This window comes from Typopeltis vanoorti, chromosome 7 (genome assembly GCF_054136105.1).
Source record: "Typopeltis vanoorti isolate ZY-2024b chromosome 7, IOZ_Tvanoo_1.0, whole genome shotgun sequence".
Lineage (NCBI taxonomy): Eukaryota > Metazoa > Arthropoda > Arachnida > Uropygi > Thelyphonidae > Typopeltis > Typopeltis vanoorti.
In genome coordinates this window covers 24,762,328-24,780,340 of record NC_143555.1, presented here as the reverse complement: position 1 = coordinate 24,780,340, position 18,013 = coordinate 24,762,328, and the positions used below count along the sequence as shown (strand labels likewise).

At 33.7% G+C, this 18,013-nt stretch overlaps 1 protein-coding gene across 9 annotated transcripts in view; it reads right to left on the bottom strand.

The window, feature by feature from the left end:
- Positions 1-18,013, bottom strand: part of LOC150104529 (lachesin-like) — a 1,086,504-nt gene that overhangs the window by 712,184 nt on the left and 356,307 nt on the right. For all 9 annotated transcript variants that reach the window (XM_090395729.1, XM_090395728.1, XM_090395732.1 and 6 more), the window contains one exon: positions 11,832-11,931. The gene's annotated coding sequence lies outside the window, so the exon portion shown is untranslated. The remainder of the gene's footprint in view (positions 1-11,831; positions 11,932-18,013) is intronic.

Genomic DNA, 18,013 nt, shown 5'->3' with positions numbered 1-18,013 from the left:
ACACAAAAATGCCGTACTTTCTAACTTGTTCCTCATATTTTAAATGAAAGAATTCTTTAATCAAAAGACTCATCTGATTATAAGGAAAGCACATAAAGCTACCCAACGGAAGTTAATAACCGAAGTTTGATAAGATTCAGCACTGTTTTCAAAACCCTACTTGGTTTCTTTTGTCATGTCTGTTAAGATTCATCCAGTGCTATTCTTTTTTTTTTTTTTTTTGGCAACTGAGATCATTTTTATGGCGGGGAGAATTTTATTTGATTTCATAACGAATGATTTTTATCAAATAGTCTGAATTTTTTCTCTGTCTAGAAGAATATTCAGAATTTTTTTATTCAGAAAAAAAAACTATTTATTAGAATAGACCTCTGTTTGACTGTTCGTGTTGTTCTCTCACCTAATTCGATGGCCTTTCATCAAATGTCCCTCCAATTACTGTCTGTTTTCCTCGATGGAAAATATTTTCCCGATGGTGCATCTGTGACATGATATGAGCTTGATATCAAGCTGAAAGGTCGGGGTCATTTCCTTTCCCTCTCCGAAGTAGGTATTGTAGTCATTGCAATTCCTCTTACTATAACGTCCGTTTTTTAGCATAACTCGCACTGTATGACACTAGTAAATGAAAATTGTACTGGAAATGAATTTGTCAAGTTAATAAATAGAACAAAAGGAAACCAATGGGAAACCTATTTTAGTCTATCTAGTTCGTACTGGTTAACGAATATGCTTCCAAACAAATAAACTTCATATGAAAATCCTGCTAAGGGAATGGATGTTTGTGATCGTCTTAAAGTGAGAGAGTATCTAAATCATCTTGCTTACTGAAAGCCTTAAATAATGTGAAGAAGTTCCATATTTGATCTCTCTCTCTCTCTCTCTCTCTCTCTAGAGAAGGATTTCTAGATTATGTAAAAATGCAAATATATATATATATATATTTATTTATTTATTTATTTACTGAAAGCAATTAAATGCCTCAGAAAGCATGCTGAATACCTTTGAAGATCGTCCTTTCAAAGTTTCCAAAATTTGGCTTGGGGACGGTTAGGCCATAACTACAAACATTCAAAGGTATGCCACCTACTTGATTGGAGTCATTATAATATAAATTACTCTTCCTTCCTTACCTGATATTGTATAGCTGTGCTGATAGGCCAGTCGTAATTTGAGATGTACCATAAGTGTAAATGCGATCAGTGTCATGCGATCAGTTCGTCCTCTCTCGAAAAAAAAATGGAATGTGTTAGATATTCAGATAATATGTTAAGCCAATATTAATTCATAATGTTGGCGATTCTGGGGATTTCAACAAATGCATTCGGCAGTAACAAGCGAGTTTATCCCTATTATGGCCACATCTAAATTCCATGTAAACAAAAATAGCATGAGATATGGAATATCAACTGAAAGTGTCTAAATAACTTAATAACTAAAAGTGTCTAAAGGATTAACGGAATTCTCAATTCGTCACTTGATCAGCTGTTTTTATGATTTCTGATGCGCTATTAAACTCCAGAAGGTCGTTTAGTAACATTTAAATCGCTAAGGAAACAAACCTAGATCGCGAAAATATATCCCGTTACATTTTCTATTGAAATGCTAAACATTTCAGACAGCCTGATAACAGCTATTTCAACCACATCGCGTTGAAATGCGTTTACTCAAATCGTTGGCAAAGCTCTTATGTCGTACACGAAGAAACGCTTAAGAAATAGTAGCCGTACTCTTTATGAACGCATTTTATCGTACAATGTTCAAACCATGAGAATTTCGAAGACATTTTTTATACATAAAAGAATCAGAGAAAATTGAACTTTCAGTATATATATATTCAAGTAAGGTCGAACTTGAAGCAGTTTCAGCAATGAATAATTCATTGTTGAAAGCTCTTGGTAAGTGAATACCAGAACGGGTATTCACATGAAATATTCATATTTCTTACGATACTAGTTAAGATAACTGTAAAATACGGACACAGAAATAACCAGTGTTATACCACCACTCCCCTTTGCTTCGTAAAGTTCAAGGATCCTTATTTTGCAATACACAAATAACCAGGTTTATTGGGAAAAAATCGATCCAACCTATCTTAGAATTTTGAAGTGGGATGCGATTGATGGTCGTGAACGAAAAATTGCAAAGAAAATCTAACGCAGAAAATAATTCGAAGGGAACTTAGGATTTTTTGGACATATCTGCAGGATGAATAACAGCTAAATTACCAAACCCTTGATATTTGGTACAAGTAACGAATAAACATAGGAGGACTGACAAATAGGAGTGAGGATACGCATCTGAGAGTGAGTAAATGATGTGAAGTATCACTGTAGAAAGTTTGCAGGATTTGTGTTACTGGCAATGAACAGAATGCGAAATAATGAATGAAACTGCATCGGACACCAATAGGAATTTGAACAATGGGTATTGATGATGTTAATGATGGGGAGTGAGGTAGAGGAAGACTGCATATCACCAAATCAAGAAATATCTCTGAGGAAGAAAACAAAAACTAACAGTATAGGAACAACAAACTTGATAAACGAATTTTGTATGAAAGACGATTCCGTCCTTCGTACAAGTCTCTTTAAGTCTCAGCTCTGGTAAAGTTCCAGAAAGAGGGCAAAGTAATGCCTTGGAATAACAAAGGTTATGAGACTTCAGTAGCAAACTATTGACCAATCAGTATCTCAGAAGTGATGGTAAAATTATGCTCTGTGAGGGACAACATGACATTGTGAGGGGCCGGTCATGCCGTAGTAATTTACTACCCTTCTTTAATAGAGATACTGCTGCATTGGATAAAAGGAATGCTGGAGTTAGCAAACGCATTTGATAGAATACCACATGGAAATCTGTTACCAAATTATAACAAATGTAGATGGATATGAGTTATGTGGATAAGAGGATGTCTGTTGGACAGAAATCAAACAGTGGAAATGTGGAATACGAATACAAAAAAGTCGAAAACGAAGCAGAATAATCCGGACGAATGTGCTGCAAGATTCAGTGCTAGGACCACTGCAGTTTAATTTGTACGTAAATGATCTAGGAAATACCCTGAAAGAAATATCCAGCTGTTTGCTGAAAATGAAATGCAAAATGAGGTCGAGTGATTTAAATAGGCTGTCACTATGGGAAAAATATTATGGATATCAGTTTAATGTAGAGAAATGTAAAGTTATGCATTTTGAGATAAATAGATTACAAGTTGTTTCCATATTGATGGAACTATTCTACAGCAAATAGATGAAGAAAAATATTAAATAGTGGTGGTAGACAGAGAGTTGAAGTTTAAATGATATATTGTTACGGTAGCTTATAAAGATCACTCGGCTATTGTGATGAAGAACACTCTAGCAAGTAGAGAATAGAAAGTTGTTATTCCTCTTTATAAGGCCTTGATACGTCCACATCTGGATTACTGTGCTCAGTTCTAGTCTCCTGGGCTTCTTGTGGGATAAGGAAGTAGTAGGGAGGATTCGGAGGCGTGCGACCAACATGATGTGTCGGCTGTGGAATATTCCATATAAGGAGAGATTCATCGTGTGCGGATTGCAGAAATTGGTTGGTAGGCGAAAAGAGAGGAGAGGAGATATGATATAAATATTTAAGTTATTTAAAGTTTTATAGGATTGATGCAAAGCAAATGTTTCCGCACTTGGCTAGACAGGGCAGAACAAGAGGTGAACTCTGGAAGTTGAGTAAAAGTGTGGTTAGTTGGGGCTTGAGGACTAGATTTTTCGCTTGAGAGAGTTGTGAATGAATGGAATGGGCTGCGAGAGTCAGTTGTTAGCGCTTTTTATATTAATGGGTTCAATGCAAAGGTATGATAGATTGTGTGGATAGTTTGGTTCTCCCGTTATGAGTCTTCGAACTTCATGGAAGTTCCCGTACAACAAACAACAATAACAAAACAACAATACTTTGTAAATAATATCGATTCATGGAATAAATTATTATCGTTATTGGGATAGGATTTCATTCGAAATGAAATGCTTATTTTTTTATTGTTTATTAAAAAGATAATAATTAATATGCATTATTAATGTAGTACTTAACATTAAAGAATCTTGCACTTCGAATCTTTAAACAGGGATCTTTAGATTCCAAAGTTTAATTATTCCCAATAAACAAGAAAAAAGACGGCATGCATGTCTTTTATTAGTGCTTTTCAATAAAGGTTTCCCGGGCCTGACATCAATGTTTTGAACTCGTTTGACTCTCTTCAGAACACGTCTCAAAAACCCAGAGTGCTTTTATCAGCTTAAATATGATATTTCTCAGCGTATAATTATCCTCTCTTTTAATAAGATTCGATGTCAAGTTAAGGTATTTTAGATTCTCACATGGTATCCTTGGTCATCATGCACAGCATGACTTAGTCCGGAGTGTTATGCAGGGAAAAAATTCAAAACACACTACCTATAAGAACAGCTCAAATGTTCGTCACCAGTTTACAGACTAAGTAATATAATTTTTTTTTTAAAATTATGTACTCTTCTTCACAAACAGGTTGCTTTATGGGTAGAATATAATCAGATAATGTTAACAAAAACAGATAGAACATCTAACATCTAACAACCGTGTTCTGTTGTCTACAAGTATTCAGTTATTTACTCAGTTTGAGGTGTGCCCAGTTACTGTTTTCTGTGTTTATTTAAATCTTAAGAATTCTGTAGTACTTTGCCACTTATATCATTTTTGTTAGTTTTAAATTATTTTATAGTGTGCAATGCTTTTATGCAGATTTTGTATTTTATTTTCCCTCCTTTTATTTTCTATTTACAATCATCTGCTTTACACAAGCTTAATCCGTCCATAGAATTACAAATCCTTTTCATGACACAACTTTTTAAATTTCTCTTACGCAATTCTCGTTTTCAGTGCTATTTTTATTATAACTTTCTAGCCTATCTTCAGTATTTTTAATAATTTACTGAAGTTTTGATGTTTCTGCTTATTCTTCAACTATAATTATAGCCGAAGATTTTACTAACGAGAGCAAACAAAGAAATAAAAGCTTAAACAATTAAGATCAGCAAAAAATAACTTGCAGGCTTTGCTTGTTTGTTTGTAGGAAAAATTCAGTAAGCAATGTTATCCTGAAAAGGATAATTTAAAAAATAAAATAGTGCTTGTCAGAAGAAATTTCACTGAAAATAAACCTTTTTATACGGCGGGTAGCAAAAAAAACGGGGTTTTTCCTTTGTAAAATCGTTTCCCCATATAAACTATTTACACTAAGTTGTACTGTAAATCGTTCATGTTGGGCAAACGCATTTTACTGAGGTAGAAAATATTTCTATTGACCACCACTGTACTTTAGGAACACGAGCGCGCGTGAAAGGACTTTGTAATACAAGTACGTCAGAGAAGGGTAGGATGCAATGAAGAAAATTGTATTTTCTGAAGCTTAAATGTCGTTTGGATTTTTGAATATCAGAAAAAAGATTAAACCGAGTCTGTATCATTTATAGTTCAACTAAAATATGTTTTTTTATTATGGATAAGAATCATGTTATTTTTAATATGCCGGTCAGCATTTATTTCAATTGTTTATTCCCATTTGTCGATTGTTCAGAATTCACATACAAGACTTCCTTTATGGAATGATATACAATAAAAGTATATATTTTTTTTTTCTGTTATTACTCTAACCCCAACAGACTATTATGAATTATATCTTTATACCAGTCGATCGCATTTTACCTTGCCAAAGATAGTTTGGGATATTAACCTCAGTTGGTAAATTCATTGTTATCTGCTATATCTCGAAGATGTTTTATAGCTCCAATAGGAGATAATAAAACTATCGATATTCAAACACTTATTCCATTACAGACTTGGCTTACGTTTTTCCTCCTCTATACAATTTAGATCCGCCATTTAGAAAGTAACATACATTTGATTTCATGCCCAAGAAAAGAATTTAATTTTGATATTCGGCTGATAGTGCTACGATCCCAAAGCCTGGGCCAAAGAAAGATTGGAAATGACACGATTAAAAAGCTGTGCATTAAATGTCAAGAATCTTGCGGTCTTAAAAAAGTAAAAGAAGTTGAGAGGCACCTTACTACATTATGGTGATGACATTTGCCTGGAGACTAACGTTTAGTGAAGTGACACATGAATGATAAATTACATCAAGGTTCTCCGTGATGCTCTCCGAAAACGTAAAGGCCATGCAGCCGCTATGGATAAAACCATACAGTTCAGTAATTTTGAGATACCGCACACGATCTCCCCGAGGATGGTCAATTCAGTAATCGGGTTTTGAAAGAGTTTACTTCTATACAGATAGCTCGACTTGGTTCATACTTGAGTTTACTTATACTTTGTGTTTGACACGTCACACTTTCTGCATTACTGAATCAAGATAATAAGGCTATCAATCATGAAGAGTACATCTACTGTATACAGTTAATGGCACCGTGAAAAAGTTTTACAGCGGTTTTTTGACATGATAAACGCATGTTGTCTCTCTCTCTCTCTCTCTCTCTCTCTCTCTCTCTAACGGTATTACAACATACTTGAGGGTCTTTGCTTGAATCTTCTTCAAGATGGATTATTGTATCGGCAATTGTAAATGCACAGACTCATGCGTTAGTTAGCTGCCATAGTTCAGTCGGTACGATGCCCTCTGGTTGCAAAGACCTTGGTTCGTACGATGCGAAGAGCCTTTATGAAGGCTTTTCAGCTGAAGATGAGCTAGCCAGTCTCATAAGGAGCGGGAAGGATTTTCCTCCTAAAACACTGCTTTTTCATTCAGCAAAAGCAAACGAAGAATACAAGCAGTTAAGAAAAATCATGCATCGGCTTAAGATACCTCGTTGATTAGATCATAATTCTATATACGCAATAATTAACTTTCTTAGAAGCATTTTAGAGAAGGAAAAGACGCGAGCCTATACTGAATCAGAACTCGAGTATTGTTGAACTGCGTTGAAGACATTAACTTCGAATGAAATTTCTTTATATGTTTACAGAGAATTCGAAAAGTAGTTTAAGTGTTTTGTTCCATTTTCGAACATTTGTAGAAACAGAAGCACCTGCACAGAATTTTCAGGATGTAGACTATATAACAAGATTAAAAGGTGTTAATTCAATTACCAGATCTTTTTTGAAAATGAATTGTACACTCGGAAGGAATGCAGTTATTTGGCTACTTTGTAATTTTATGATAACACAGACTCGCACGAATCCACAGAGTAAACTATGGCAATTATAACATCCCATTTGCCTACAAGAAAAATTTCATCCAAACCATGGTATTATACAGTTACATTGTTATTGTCCTTCATTAGTCCTAATAAGTTCAAACAACTTAAAGCATCGATCTTTTTGAAGTATAATATACTGCATCTGATATATTTTGACATATATCTGATTTTTTCTATATATCTACATGCATTTTCGAAGTGATATGGATGTTAGGATGAATATCTTCGTCCTCTGCATATATTAAAATGAACCAGCAAGTTAAGTTTTAATTGTTAATCTGAATAAAATATACATCAACTGAAGAAATATATGAGCAGATAATTACTCTCCTATTATGTTCTGGGACATTCCCATCCTTTAATAATTCATGACATCCCAGTAGTGTGCAAAAAGCTTTCATCATCTTACCAAGTCAGCTAATTCTCACTAGATCTGACCACGATGACTTCAACATTGAATTTCTACATTACCATAAAGGATAATGTCTTAACACCTAAATCCTTGTAGTTGTTAGCCATTCTGTAATATTCCAACTCAGTTGCAAGATAACGTACCAAAGTCAGTTTTCTATGATTAAGATTTTTTTTTTTTCACGCACGTTTGATTAAGCATGGACTCGTAACCTAAACCCCCTTCCGTATTTGAGCTATGGCATTTCCTGAACAACTGTCAAAACGACGAGATGACACCTCATGCCAAGGGATACGATAGCGGTGCTCAGCTGTCTGGAATCCGGAAGACTTGTCTCCTTAGACACTGAGCAACGTCATTCATCATCTAGTATGTGTCGTTGATCAATTATGATGGAACCATTGAAAACCTGTTGCTGTTATTGCCTGTCAACGTGGCCAAATTTTTTCTTGTTGTGTTTCAGGGTTTATAAATATAGATAGCTAGATTGTCACAGATAGTAAATATGGTGGCTGAATGCAGACGATTTCGCTTCGCTACAACTAAGCTGCCCAGCTTTAAAAATTTTTTGTGAATACAAATATTTACTTCACTGAGAGATGGCGAAGGAGCATGCGGGTCTCTTACATATCGATTTCAGTTGGACTGTAAATCTGTTATTTTACAAAGTTGTTTTGCTTTCAATGTCTACTCTTGAATTATATTTTGCTTTTTCTGCGCATTTACACCAGAACTTTAAAATAGCAAGCTATATCCAGAGGGGGGGGGAATAAATATTGCTTGTATTCAATAAAGCTGTGAAAGGTTATTGTAACATATGTAAAAAAATCTTGAGCAATTAAAAAGAAAATTATGATGATATAAAATGTGGCATATTAGAAGAGAATACGAGAAAGGAAGAGAAATCTGTGTTGTAATTAATATAAACGTATTGTAAACTGTTTCCAGTTATTGTAAAAACAGTACTCAATCCGATGTACCTCGCAAAATATGTAACTGCAGGTCCATGTTTATAAATATCTGTATTGGACAGCTAACTGAATTCCATGATGGAATAATGTTAAATACAGAGACTATTTTTACTTGTTAAAGTAATTACGAAGGTCATTTTTGCTTTCTTCCATTTATTTGCACTGTAGTATGCACGCCATTGTCAAAAACCATTGAAATTATTTGAAAGGTATGAAAAAAATACACGAATAAGCAAATAAAAGCCTAATAAACTAAAATTAAAAATCGTTAATATAGATATTGAAGCAAAAAAAGAAAATTTGTAGAAATCACGAAAACAAAATAAATATATGTGGATTTAATATATGAAAATTTATTAATAATACCACCACTCTTTAAATCTAATAATGTAATTTATATTTTACATAAAAATTACGTTTCAATATATTTATTAGTTTAAAATATTTCCGAATGTTCTAACACAGCTTCAAATATTCATCTTAAAAATATATTAAATAATGTCAAACTAAAACATTTACGCCTGTTAGGATTACCGAAGGGATGATATTTCATTAACAGAATTCCTAATTCTTTCTAACAGAGTGCTCAACTGAGATATCATGCGTTAAGAAAGCGACTGGGAGAGAAAGGCGAAAACATCCAACTCCTGGAATGGTCCTGCCAAAATATCGACATAACAATCGAATGTTATTAAGTGAGTTGGTATTTGCATTGCGGGAAATCTTACATAAACCTAGGCAGCTGAAAAATGAACCTGAAGTCGTAAAAAGTTTCGAGTATTCTGAAACACTTGACCACCCTGAGGTAGATCCACTAGCCAAGATTCACCCTAACGCATTCGGAAATTAATTCCAGCTATTACATGCGGATAAAATATCCTTTTCATACATAAAGTGCAAACTGACAGTGAGACAAATGCCATTCCAGTATCACAGAAATTCAGGTTAAATTATTGTGATGCAGATTGTATTATTTCTATAGAGAGTGTTATTAGTTATCCTGTGTTTCCATTCTGTCATAGTAGACTTCTAACGTATTCATTCCAAAAACATTACATAAGGATATACATTCTCTACTCCCCTTTCTAATTCTTTACCAAAACAACAAAAACTTTACAAGTAAATTAGTCAAAACTAATTAGTAAATAAATAAATATGCGCGTGTGTATCTTTAACACACACACACACACACACACACACACACACACACACACACACACACACACACACACACACACACACACATACATATATATAGAGAAATTTTTTCTTCGGGTTGTTTTATCCCGTGGCTTTCCCAAAACGGTGGTCTTTTCTAACTGTTTCTATTTGCAGCGCTTTAGAATCCAATTTCCTTGTGCATCATTGGTAAAAACAGAAGCGGGTACTTGCGTTTCACGAACCAACGGCAACATCGATCGGAAAACCACTCACCCGTTATAATTTTTTTCTACAACTTAAAAGAAACTACAAAAAACAACAACAGATGTATGCAGAGCTCTTTCGATAAAAATTCTCAACTTGCAACAACTTTTGTTTCTCGAAAGTAATATTATTTCTTGAAAGAGGATTGATATAAATTCAACCATTTGCTCACTTAAGATATTTATCGATATCTATCGTGATGGCGAGAATGTATTCGGTCGTCAGTAAGCAAGTAGATTATTTTAGGAGAGGGCTGAGCTACAATTCTGCTTTATTTGTGTTGGTTGGATCGAATGTGGAATTTAATGGAAATATAACGTTAGCAACACTAGGGTTATATTCAGATAAACACAACCATCGCTATGATTATCTGTTTACTAGACTCGAGCAGTGGACCACAATGCCAATGTAACAAGCAATTTTTGCTTGACTTTACACCATATAAATTTGACCAAACTTAATTCTGCTCGTGGATATAAATATTTGTTATTAATCATGAATTTGAATCTTTAATTCTAAACAGCAAAGGTCAGAGATAGATTTGCAACTACTAAGAATGATTATTTTCGTTTTTATTCTCACAAAACGCTGGGTTTCGAGAGTAGGAATGAAGTTGTCCTTGTGATTGCAATATTATGCTGATATATTTGATTAAGTGCAGTTTACTTTTTTAGCTTTAAAAGTGTTTTTTTTTTCTTTTTCAAAACTAATTATGATATGATTAAACGGTAGACTGAGTTTAATCAAATATAACCCGTTCAAGATCAAAGACCGATGGCAGTAATCATCATTCATCATTGACGAATCTCCTTTTTAAGTAAACGAAATAAACACCTATTTTCCAAAGGGTGGATTTTTTTGGAATTCCTCTTTCATGGTCTTCGTCCATTAGCTGGGATTTCGACATGCACTTCAGCAAACGACAAAAATCTTCTGTGAAAATTTTCTTTATTTTTGAAATATTTTATTTCAATTAAGTAATTGAACCGTTGATTTAAGATGCATTTCGCAAAATGCTCTGTACCTATTAAATTAATTTTCTCAGTACACAGGTAGTATTCTCCTGCCGTGCACATGTAATATTTGCCTCAGTTCTTTTACAGGAACTACTCCGGTTCATCATTTATTAAGAGAACCGATTACTTTCATTGGTGCATACAATGTGCAGCAGCAGCATACAGAAAGAGCTGATGATTATTGTTTGATCCGGTCTGTGTGACGTACTTCCCGTCGCTCGCCTTTCGTTTCTAGCATATCTATTTTAGCGAAATGAATTCAGATTTTTTTTTCTGTTAGTTCATGTAATTTTGATGGAATTATATAGAACGTTGAAATGATCTTTCCTTAATCAATCTTATACCAATTCGCGATTCCTAAATCCTGCTGGGTAAGGAGGTGGTCACATAATTGTATAGGATCACTAACCCATATAATTCAATTATTCAATATTATATTATGAAATAAATAAAAACCATTAAATATTTAAGTGTTAATTGTTAAATAAATTTTTTAATGAAAAGGTGAAATCTACAAATGGCACAGATGACTTGGAACTAGGCTTAAAGAACAAAACAACCGTTAATAAAAAAAAGAGTGGTCTCTTTTCATATGAACTTTTATAACCATTTCTGAAGATTAGAAAAGATAACGTAAGTGCATCAACATTAATATTTAAGAAATATATTCAAAGACCTGGTTCTACTTCTTATAAAGTACTTCCTTAATGGTTTATTTCGATATATAACAGAATAAATACTGTATATAAATGTCAATAGCGGTGAATATATATATTCCTACCTCATGAATGTGTCTTCCTTTGATATGCAGTTCAGTAATTTATAACTACGTATTCTTGTTTATTTTCTTTATTCTTCCGAAATGTGTAAATCGTTTAAACCTGAAAGACAAAGATTCATATATAGAGAATAATTTTGAATAATATGATAAGAGAGAATCACTTAGACCTTGATGGCGGTTTGGAATAAAAAGTGCATCAGAGAATGAAATGGAATAAATTTAATTTGATTTAAGTGCATCTTTTTTTTACCTCAGAGATAACAGTTAAAAACAAGAAATACATGGAAATCTAAATCGTCTAAAATCTAAAATTAATCAACTAAGATATAAACATAGTAATCATAGTGAGTTTAATTTGTTAAATGGAAACATTTAGTGTATTCAAAGAAATGAATGCTGCGGCTTGCTGTAGTTACTAATTGCGGATATAAAACGACCTAAGATTGGAAGGGTATATAAGAAAATGAAAGACAAAGATGTAAACTGCATCAATATAACATTCGTATTATGTTTGGCATGATTAAACATTGAAATGCACGACTTAGTGTAGAACCACATTCAGGTTTCCTTTCACCACAGAACGTTCAAATCAACTTCCCTTCTGGCCACTGCGTTAATAATGAATTATTTTTCTCGCTAAATGCGCAGTCGGGCCTTGAGGAATTTCTTTAGGAACTGCTGGCATATTTTGAAAGCAAAATAGTAAATAAAGAGGCAATTTTGAAAAACCTGGAGCAAAGAATCCATTTTCCACAGGAATCTTAGTCACGCCAAGTACGTGTGAGAGAAACTTATACAGTTGGCAACGCAAATATAGCGCTCGGAGAAGCAAGAGTGCCACGTCTATCATTACACGCAGGGAGTGCAATTGTAGATGCAAAACTGCATGGAGCCAAAGTGTGTGCGTGGGAACAGTAATGAGGAATTTCCTTTTCCTTCAGTATTTCCGAGATAAACCACTTGGAACTTGGGGATCACAATGTTAAGAAATGCGCTTCACTTTATCCTTTATGTGGATAGCAAACGTAACAATTAAATTTTCGGTGCATTTTGTATCAAATATTCGAGTAGAGGAGAAAACCCATTTCGCTCACATTCAAGATAAATAAAAGAAACGAACACAACACCTAGTATAGAAAACAAATAAATTTTGGCTTCATTTTGTAGTCGGTCATAATGCAAAACAGTTGTTTAGTTTGTTACTATATATACTGTAGTAATTAGCAAATGATTATTATGAAGATTCTGAATAAATTACCAGAAATCTTCTATTTCTCAGAAGCTATTTATTATGTATTAAAATATATAGTTAACTTCCCACTATGTAGCAGAGACTAACGAAAAAGAAACATAAGCAGAATAAATGGAAGAAATGGAAATTAAAGAAGTACAACAATGGTAAAAACAAATAAAGATTGAATGAGAAATATGGAAAACAGCCGATGTTTTGGGAGACTAGAAGGTGTTGAATAAATGCTAATGAACCTTCGCTTTAAGTGGTTTGGATATATGAGAATGAATTTAGAAAGAATACAAGAAGAATGTATGAAATTAAAATAGAAGAGAAAAGACCAAAACGAAGACCACTTAAATGGTTGAGAGATCAAATTAGATTTACAAAAACTTAACTTGAGGTGGAACAGTGTTTAGGTGAAAATAATGTCGGAGGATACAAAGAAGAACTTAGCTCTGATCCACCTGGCGTAACAGTTTCTGTTAGCGCATTTTTGTGCAATAAACTAGTGGTTCATGACCATCTGGAAAATATATCAAAAGATAGAATTCGTTCCATAATCACAATCAATCAATTATTACAGTCAATAAGCTTATTTCACATTCATAATTGAATAATTTTAATTACAGTGAAGGTTTTTCCTTTCACACAATCTACAATCGGTTTCAAAACGGGTTGCAAATTTTGCTTGCATTTATTAATTATCAGCAAAAGTTTTATTAATTTCTGCAGAAATTCATATTGCAAGGTATGATATTTTGTATGTGTGTGTGTGTGTGTGAAACAAATACTGTCTGCACTGTGTGTATAAAATTGAAAAAATCAATAACTATCACGAACAACTCATTTCTATCCCTTTCAAGAGCTCATTTTTATTTTGAATGTTAATGAAATGAAACAGAAGTTGTTGGTTGCGAAAAGTGATTATTTCTTTGTAACGACGTATGAATACGCAAGACATGAACAACAGTAGAAAATAAAGTAGGCACATTATAATTAATGTTAATTGGTCACACTGCGCCAGAACACAGGCTTACAGCAGTTCATATAGTAAACGGTTAGTAGGACAATCGCAAAGATCCATGCCCTTGGTGGGATTCGAACCCGCAGCCTGTCGGCTGGAAAGCGAATACGCTAGCCACACGGCCAACAGGCCGTCGCATTATAATTAATGAACACGCTAACGAGTGTGATTAAGTACAGTTTCAGGAGTAATAAGCTGAATAATGCAGCGACATTTACCTTTCCGTTGGACTTGTCTGCTCATTGTGACTTCGCTGATTTTTTAAGGAAGTTGCCAGTTCCCATTCAGAAAAATGGGTTTTCTTTCATAAAAAACGACATACCGGTGAAGAATATGCGTGATTAAGAGAAAGTATTCGCTTCGCAGACGAAGTAGCTATGGCTATTTACTTAAGATGAAATCATTCATCGCTCAAGAGCGATGTGTTTAGTACGAAAACGGCTTATGCACAGGTAGGGAATACGGCCAAAGTTTAATAAGGCCTCCATCTCCCCGTTACAACTGAAATAGAGTCCTACATTTAATACTATTCTTCAAAAAAAAGCCTGCTTCTCCTTTTTTTAAATGAACCGATTCATTCAAATATTGTTAAACTGGGGATTAGATGAACTCTGATCACAAATTCAACAGTATAAATCGTTTAAATGAAGTGCTTTAAAAATAGTCATTAACAATTCTTTTTAAGTGAATACACATGGAATTAAAGTAACTGGAAAGAACAGTTTGAAAAACAACCCAGTTTATACTACTTAAGTAACTTAACCCAAATGATTGTTATTCTTAAAAAAAGGAGTTGTTATCGTGAAATCCATTTTAGCAATAGTTGGACTTCAAAACGCTATATTTGGTATAAACATCGAAGAAGAGTACTTTCTATAAATATACTTCACTAAATTTAATGGCAGCCATACTCACATTTTCAATCATTCTAAATGTTTACGTCGGCTAATTTAAAAAGAGATTTCCTAAATAAAAACGGTTGGTGAGCAACTGTATAGTGTAAAAACAGGGTAATGCTAATATTAACCCTGGGATTTGTATTATTAGCATAACGTAATTTTTCTTTTAGATTAAGATAAACTGTCAATATTTGAAAGCGGTGGGAACACTAGAGAAAGTCATTAACTGGAAAAACGAAACGGTTCATTTATATCGTTAAGAATACCTTATCCGTTTTATTAATACTCATCAGATGGAGGCTCACACGACTTTTCTTATGAAAGAGGACTTGGTCTCGTAGAGAGCGGATTTCAATGACGATCACATTAATGATTAATTCATATACTGTTATGAAGGCATTCTGAAATATATATAATCATAATTCAACAGTAAATAATAGTATGTGATTAGAGTTAGGATCTTAAAACATAGCCTGGTGCAATCTATCGATTTCTGAATTTATTGAACACGGTGAAATATGATGTACAGCATAGCAGTCGATAGTAGGAAGTTCAATGCGATGGGAAACGTCCTAAGTACATGATAAGATGAGTAAATTGCTGTATAAATCAGACAAATATTCTTTTGAGTGTGATCTGAATAGAAAATCAGAAATTTCTGTAAAAGAAAAAAGAAAGACTATTATTTTGTATAATTTTTACATGATTTATTCGAATAAATCATGTAAATGCCCACAGTTCGCGTTATATGTTAGGTTACCTATCACTTTTCGCTGTTAAATAAACATGATTTTATTCACAAGAGAAGTTTTCAACAAATCATGCAAATCTTATACGCCAAGAGATACTCACTGAAAGTGGGTCTGTGCCAGTAATGGTTCCCAGAAGGAATCTCGCACCAGTATATATAAGTAAAAAAATAAAAGACGACCATTTTCTTCTGTTTTGTAAAATTAAGTATACTGTGTGTGTGTATATATATATATATATATATATAGATGAGAAAAAGATGTAGAAAGTTTTTTACCTTGGGTGTAAAATATGTTAATTTTTATTAAGAGGATCAAGCACCTTTTTTCTACTTATATATGAGATATATATGTCTGGGTAGTGGCCCTTCCCATTTTGCATTGCATTATACACGCCTGAAAGGGAATGTGCTTCGCATTATGGGATACATACAAGTGATATGAAGTCATTAGTCTCTATATACAGGGTGGCCATAAATTAACTTTTCCTCTTTGGAGGTATCTGTAGCTAAAACTAATATACGGAATGATACCACATTTTATATTGAGACTTTCGAAGGCATGGGGAGATGAATTCCGCGAAAAAAAGATTTAGCACCAAAAGTCACCGATAGGGGAAATTTTGGGGCTGGCAGAGCCGAACGCACTCAAATATTTGCAGTAAACGCAGAAAGAATTATGCAAATTTTACTGTGCGTACGTGACACCAGCGCACCAATTCCACTTAAAAAGGGATTGGGAACGTTCAAGCAATTGTTTTACCTTAAACAGTACAATGCTGTAGCGGCCCTTCGGGAATTTAGAAGGCTTCATAACCAGCGTACAGTTCCTATGTCAGCTGTAGCACTGAGAGTTATGATTAAGAAGTTTGAAGAAACTGGATCACTAGGAGTTAGACCTGGCAGAGGACGGATAGCAGTGCAAGAAGATTCTGATGAATAAAATCTTATTTCATGTGACTTCAATCACTACATTAATTTCTGTGTCTCTCGCAAGTTGTTGTTTTAGTTTAATTATTCTTATTCTTATTATCATTATAACGCGCCACATATCCAGCTGGAATGAGTGATGCGACTGTCGCTTACACCTTCGAAATGTTATCATTCCATTTTATCTGCCTTTAATGTAATTATCCGCTTGTTTTCTCCAGCGCCAATATTTACCTTATCGGCGACTTTTGGTACTAAATCTTTCTTTCGCGGAAATCATCTCCCCATGCCTTCAAAAGTCTCAATATAAAATTTGGTCTCATTCCGTTTATTGGTTTTAGCTACAGATGCCTCCAAAGAGGGAAAGTTATTTTATGGCCACCCTGTATATATACAAGTAGCTCAGAAGTGAATACATTTCACGCGCAAAACTTTGTTTTGCTTACTTGGGAAAAGGATTAAAACCAAGTATAAAATTTCTTTGTATCTTTAACGTATTTTACACCCAACGTAAAAAACTTTCTACATATATGTGTGTGTGGTGCACACACACACACACACACACACACACACATATATATATATATATATATATATATATATATATATATATATATATATATATATATATATATATATATATATATATATAATTTGTCTTAATCAAGGGAGTCATTTACTTCGTGTGTTTTTTTTTTTCTTTTTTTCATGAAGATTATGCATAAATTTCAGAGCAGATGGCCAAATCACGTGTAATCAAAATCCACTGGGATGTGGAAATCATTTTCATCAGAGAACATATTAAATCTTAAGAACAACAATATGCACAGACAAATATAAAATGTCTATCTACGAATAGAATTTCTAACGACGTAATTTTTAAGGGGTGCATATAAGCCAATTTACTTGGAGGTATTTATACAGCTGGTTATGATGTCATATATGGTCGAAGTAGCCAACATGACTCACTGACTATTTAACTTATCACACACTCAATCAACATATACATAAATGACATTGGGAAAGACTAACAGGGGATATTCACTATTTTGCTGATGACGATTTGATGATGCAAAGATCGGCAATGCAAATCAGATCAGGGATGCTACTGATACCACTGTTACAGAATGACTTGAATAGACTGGAAGTATGGGCAACTTATAATTGGCAACCAGTTCAATGGTGAAAAGTGTAAACTTACGTTGTAGTTTGCGGTGATTCGATTTCCAACGGCAAATTAGATTGATGGGATTATGCTTGGAGAAACTGAAGAGACTAGAGATCTTTGAATTATATTGAATAGAAATATGATATTCAAAGATCACGTAACAAAACTGCAAATACAAT